Raw genomic sequence first — 6562 nt, 5'->3', positions numbered from 1 at the left:
TTTTTCTAGTGTATTTTTCAGCTCTATCAAATCAGTTTGTTTTTTCTTATAATGGTCATTTTATCTTTCAGTTCCTAAATCATTTTACTGTAATCCTCAGATTCCTTGGATTATGTTTTGACTTTCTCCTGAATCTCAATGATCTTTCTCCATTCAGACCTCTCCATAGTCTGAAATCTATTTCTGCCATTTCAGACGTTTCAGCCGAGTTAAGAACCCTTGCTGGGGAACTAATGTGATCATTTGGAGGAAAAAAGACACCCTGATTTTTGAGTTGCCAGAGTTCTTGTGCTGGCTTTTTCTTATCTTCGTAGGTTGATGTTCTTTCTCATCTCTGTGGGTGGATGTTTAACTGTGGTATTAATTTGAATACAGTCAGTTGAATTCTTTTCTGGATGTTTTCAGAAGATCAAGGTTTTATGTGGGTCTTTATTTTTAACTCAATTCTTGTTCTTGGTTTCACAGAGGCGTATATCAGCAAAATATTTTTGGTGTTGAAGTTTCGGATGTAATCCTGTAGATGGTGCCCGAGTGTAATGGCCAGTAGTTAAAGGCTGTTGCTCAGTCACCTGGCTCCTATTTCCTCACAATTGCAACCATGCTCCCTCACAGTGCTCTCAAAGTGTGGGCTCCTCTCCCACTCAAGCGCTGGGTGCAGATCTCTACTTGACACTCCTTGGCTGCACTCTGCAGCCCTAAGGTGGGCTCAGACTTTATGTTCTCTCCAAGCTTTAATGAAAGACCTTGGCAGTGGCTGTGGCAGAAGGCCTTTCACTTGTCTCTTGGGGCTTCACCCCAGAGAAATACAGAGCTGCTACCAATCAGTGCAATCGGCCCATGATACAGTCATTGCATTGTAAGCCCGAGCCAGGGGCCCCTGCTTTATAAGCAAGGAGGGCAGGGGATTCTTCTGTGAGATAGACTGGCCTCTTCTCCTTAGGGTGGCTGTGGTTTGCTAGATGTGTGGTTAAAGCACTATGGGTCTTTGCTTCTTCCCCAGTCCAACGGGAGCAAGGGCAGTACCACTACAGCAGCAGTGGCAGAGGGGCTTTCAGTTGCTCTGAGAGCTCCACCTCAGAGAAACGCGGAGAAGCTGCTACTGGAATGTTCAGCTAGGGGTGGGGCCACTGTGCTGCTGGCCCAAGCTGGGGGCCCCACTTGGTGAAGAGTTGGGGGTCAAGGGTTCACAAGGAAGAGAGACTGGGCTCCTCTTTATATGGTGACTGTGTAGTGCTAGAAGCATGAGTAAAGCCCTCAGGCTCTTTGTTTCTTCCCCAGTTTGAGGGCAGCAGAAGCAGAACTGTGGCCATGGCAGTAGCACAGGGTTGGTTGGTTACCTCTGGGAGCCCCTCCCCAGGGAATCACGGAGCCACTACCAGTAGGTATGCTCACCCAGGGATGCGAAAGCTCTTCTGCCGTTGCAAGCCAGGGCCCCTACTTGGTGAAGAGTTGGGGGTGGCTCACAGGGAAGAAAGACTGGGCTCCTCTATCATACTATGGCTGTGGTGTGCTGAAGATGCCAGGCCCTTTCTTCCTTCCCCAGCCCAAGGACAGTAAGGGCAGTAGCACTGCAGCTGCAATGGCAGAGAAGCGGCGGGATTTCTCTGCAATTTCCTCCTCAGAGAAATGCAGAGTGGTCACTGACTGAAGTGTTTAGGCCAGGGTCAGGGTGGTTGTGCTGGGAGACCAGGTTGAGAGGCACTGAGAGGCCATGAAGAGTAGCAGAGGTTGGGACTTATGTGGAAAAGAGTCTGGCCACTTTTCTGTAAGGCAGCTGCACTGTGCTTGGAATCCACATTAGTTCCTAATTACCACAAACCTTCCTGAGCCTGAGGGCAACAGGAGTGAGGGCTATGGAGCAGCCAAAATTGTGGCCTTCCTGGTTTCTCTCTGCTGTCCCAAGGAAGTACAGAGGTGGTTCTGGCCTGAGAACTCAGGCAGAACTGGGGTGACCTGGCTAGGGTTTCAGGCAAGTGGGCCTTATCCTGTGAGATGTAGTAGGTAAGGCCTGTAGTCCTTTACTGCTCAGCTCCGTGGATGTGGACCCTTTTCTGGGGGCATGCAAGGGAGCCTAGCCTCCCCTGTTGCCGGAACTGCAGCTGCTGATGCTGGAGCTCTGGGGGATCCAAGGCTCCAAGGACTCTGTCTGTGATTAAGCAATGTCTCTGCCCACATAGCTCTCCATGTAGGTCTGGAGGCCTCTGTTGTGAGGGCTCATGGGGGACCTCCTGAGCCCCAGGTTGCAAAATTGTCGGTCCCTGGGGACTCTCAGTTTTTCCACAGTGGGGAAACCTGGCTCCACGCCACTCGCAGATGGGCAGTTGTCCTGTCTCACTCATCTCTATTCTCTGTAAATCAAGTTGTTTCCTTGATGAATCCCAATGTGTCCACCTGGATGTTCCAGTTGAAGAGCTAGTGTTTAGTCAGCACTCTCCCTTCTCTCCATGAGAGCTGCACACACTAGCTGCTTCTAGTTATCCATCTTGGCCAGAAAGTCTGAAGTAAGATTTCTTGATATAAGTATGAAATTCTTTCCAATGAAAAGAATAGTTTCCTTAATGTAAAATGTGCTTCAATAATTCAGAATTTGGCTAAATAACAGGCCTCCATTAAAAAAAATAAGGCTCTACTGGAAAGCTACTTTACTCACAAGGAAGTAAACAGTCTTTGGGATAGGACAGGAACTGGGCAAGATCTGTATAATTTTCTATCCCAGGCCAGTTTTTTAAAATAAGCTTATTTCTTCCACAAAATATGTACCAGGAAGATACAAATATCACTGGAATTAATACAGATCATATCCAGATTTCCTGATTCAGTGATACCTTCTGTATGAATTTCCCTGTTTATATTTCCTAAAATACAGTTCCACATTTTACACTGCACTATGAGTGTTACTATGAGTGAACTTACTGTTCTTGGTGCTTTTTGACAACTGCAGTCAAACTGTTTTTCTTAACTTGATTCTAGAAGTCCCTACAGGCTATCATGCATTTGCCTTACATTTTTTTTTAAATTTTATTATTATTATACTTTAAGTTTTAGGGTACATGTGCACAACGTGCAGGTTTGTTACATATGTATACATGTGCCATGTTGGTGTGCTCCACCCATTAACTCGTCATTTAGTATTAGGTATATCTCCTAATGATATCCCTCCCCCTTCTCCCAACCCTCCACCCCACAACAGTCCCCGGTGTTTGATGTCCCCCTTCCTGTGTCCATGTATTCTCATTGTTCAATTCCCACCTATGAGTGAGAACATGCGGTGTTTGGTTTTTTGTCCTTGCGATAGTTACATTCTTAAATTTAATTAAGGATACCTGCCCTGAAATGTCTCCCCAAAATTCATATATTGAAATCCTAACTCTGAAGATGATAGTATTAGGAGGTAGGGCTTTTCAGAGATGATGAAGTCTTGAGCCTTTATGAATGGGATACATGTCCTTATAAAAAAGACCCCGGAAAGCTCCCTCACTCTTCCTCTATGGGAGGTTACAGTGAGAAATGGCCTTTGATTGGGAAGCAGGCCTTCACCAGACACAAATTCTGTGGCACCTCGACTTTGGATTTCCCAGCCTCCAGAACTGTGAGAAATAAATATTTATTGTTTGTAAGCAAGTTTATGGTATATTTCTATAGAAACCTGCATGGACTAAAATAAGCTCCTTTTTTTTTTTTTTTCCTTAAGGCCACAGAAAAAGACTAGCCAAATCTATCAGAATTTACTATCTTGCTTGTTTAGCAATTTTCCATTGAAAAATTGTCCTTTCTATTTTAGCCCTTTCTGTGTAATTGTTGTTTGTTTACCTCTTTATTATTTTAATGTTGAACTGTCCTTGAAAAACCTGAAATAAATACTACTTGGTAGTGTTATATAATTCTTTTTATATATTTTCAGTTTCATTTGCTAATATTTGGTTGAAAATTTTTTTATTTGTGTTCATCTAACAGTTCCCTCTATAATTTTTCTTTTTTTTGTTGTTTTTGTCTGTTTTTGGTATTAGGATAATTCTGGCTTCACAGAATTAGTTAGGAAGTGTTCCTTCTGCTTCTAATTTTCTGGAAAAAAAGATTACACAATCATAATCTTTTTTTAAAGTTCAGTAGAATTCACTAGTGAAACCATCCGAGCCTGGTGATTTCCATTTTTTGAAGGTTATTATCACTGATTCAATTTTTTTTTATACAGGAATATAATGTGTAATAGGCACATTAGGGTAAATGCAGTATCTGTCACCTCAAGCATTTATTATTGCTTTGTGTTACAAACATTCCAATTATACTTTTAGTTATTTTTAAATGTACAATAAATGATTGATGACTGTAATCACTCAGTGGTGCTATCAAATGCTAGATCTTATTCACTCTAATGATATTTTTGTACCTGTTAACCATTCCCACTTCTCCCCCACCTCCCCAATACCCTTCGTGGCCTTTGACAACAATAATTCTTCTTTTTAACACATATAGCCCTTTTCAAATTATTTATCCTTGTATTATTTTTGGTAGCTTGTGTTTTCAAGAAATTGGTACATTTAGTCTATATTAACAAATTTGAGAGTATGGAGTTGTTCCTTTATTTCTTTAAAATTCTCTTAATACTCATTAGAACACTGGTGATGGCTGCTATTTTATCTCTGATATTACAAATGTGTGTTTTCCCTATTTTTTCTTTTTGGTTAGGCTTTGTTATGGGCTGAATCATGCCCCCACAATTCATATGTTAAAGTTCTAATTCCTAGTACCTCAGCATGTGACTACAATTGGAAAGACAGCTCTGAAGAGGTGACTATGTTGAAATGAGGCCATCAGGACAGACCCTGATTTAATCTAATGGGTGTCCCTATAAGAAGGGAAAATTTGGACACATAAAGAGACACCAGGGTTCTGCACACAACAAGGAAAATTTGTGTGAGCACACAGCAAGAAGGCAGCTATGTGCAAGTCGAGGAGAAAGGCCTCAGGAGGAATTAAAATCGCCTACTCTTTGATCCTGGACCTCTAGCCTCCACAACTGTGAGAAAATAAATATCTATTGTTTAAGCTATCAGGCTTTGCTGTTTTGTTACACCAGCCCCAGCAAACTAATACAGCCTGGCTACAGGTTTAGCAATTTTACTTCTTTATTTCCTTGATTTTTCTCTATTAATTTTCTGTTTTCAATTTCATTGATACGTGCCACAATTTTTCATTTTTTTCTGCTTAGTTTGAATTTAATTGACTCTTATTTCTAGTTACCTAAAGTAGAAGCTTGGGTTATTGATTTTAGATCATTGTTTCCTAATATATGTATTCAATTCTATAAATTTCCCTGTAAGCACTGTTTTTCTATATTCCATAAATTTTAAGTTGTGTTTTACTTTTATTTCAAAATATTTTTAATTTCTCTTTAGAATTCTTCTTTGACCCACGTGATCTTTAAATGTGTGTTGTTTAATCTCCCGATATTTGGGATTTTTCAGATATTTTCAGTTATTAATTTTTAATTTGATTCCACTGTGATCTGAGAACATATTTTGTATAATTTTTATACTTTAAGTGTGTTAAGAGGTGTTTTATGGCCCAGAATATGATCTGTCTTGGAGAATGTTGCATATAGGTTTGAGAAAAATGTGTATTCTGCTGTTTGGGAATGAGGTATTATATAAATGTCAAACAGATCTAATTGATTAATGGTGTCATTCATTTCACTATATCCTTACTGATTATTTGCCTGTTAAATTTGTCAATTATTGATAAAGAGGTGTGAAACTCCAGATTTATCTATTTCTTCTTGCAGTTCTACATGTTGTCTCATGAATTTTGAACCTGTTTTTACATTCACACCTATTAAGGGTTGTCAGGTATTCTTGGAGAATCATCCCTTTGATCTTTATGTAATATCCCCTCTATCCCTAATAACTTTCCTTAATTTGAAATCTGCTCTGTCTGAAATTAATATGGTTATTCAAGCTTTCTTTGATTATGTTAGCATGACATATCTTTAATTTTAAAAATAGACTTTTTTATAGAGAACTTTTAGGTTCACAGCAAAATTAAGCAGAAGTACAGAGATTTCCCATATAACACTGTCCTGACACACATAACCTTCCTTATTATTAATATCCCCTACAAGAGTGGCACACTTATTAAATTTGATGAACCCGCATTGACACGAAATTATCACCTGAGTCTACTTTACATTAGAATTCACTTTTGGTGTTCTACATTCTGTAAGTATAGACAAATATATAATTACACATACACCACTGTAATATAGAGAATAGTTTTACTGTGAAAATCTTCTGTACTTCACCTATTTATTCCTCCCTCCCCACTAAGTTCTAGCAACACCAATCATTGTAATGTCTCAATTTTATCTTTTCCAGAGTGTCATGTAGTTGGACTTACATAGTATGTATCTTTTTATGATTGGATTATTTCACATGATAATACATATTTAAGGTTTCTCCATGTTTTTTTCATGGCTTGATATCTCTTTTTAGTGCTGAATAAAATTCCATTGTGTGGATGTACCTAAGTTATTTTAACTTAAAATATTCATCTATGGAAACACATC

At 39.5% G+C, this 6562-nt stretch overlaps 1 long non-coding RNA gene across 1 annotated transcript; it reads left to right on the top strand.

Moving 5' to 3' along the window:
• Positions 1 to 643: 643 nt before the first annotated feature.
• LOC107976040 (uncharacterized) lies at positions 644 to 5046 on the top strand. The gene is made up of 2 exons (XR_001719686.3): positions 644 to 700; positions 4687 to 5046. It is a non-coding gene; the product is annotated as an uncharacterized LOC107976040 (long non-coding RNA).
• The last annotated feature ends 1516 nt before the right edge of the window (positions 5047 to 6562 follow it).

This window comes from Pan troglodytes, chromosome 6, assembly GCF_028858775.2.
Source record: "Pan troglodytes isolate AG18354 chromosome 6, NHGRI_mPanTro3-v2.0_pri, whole genome shotgun sequence".
Taxonomy (NCBI): Eukaryota; Metazoa; Chordata; class Mammalia; order Primates; family Hominidae; genus Pan; species Pan troglodytes.
The sequence above is the reverse complement of the archived record's forward strand: the minus strand, read 5'-3'. Positions and strand labels throughout refer to the sequence as shown.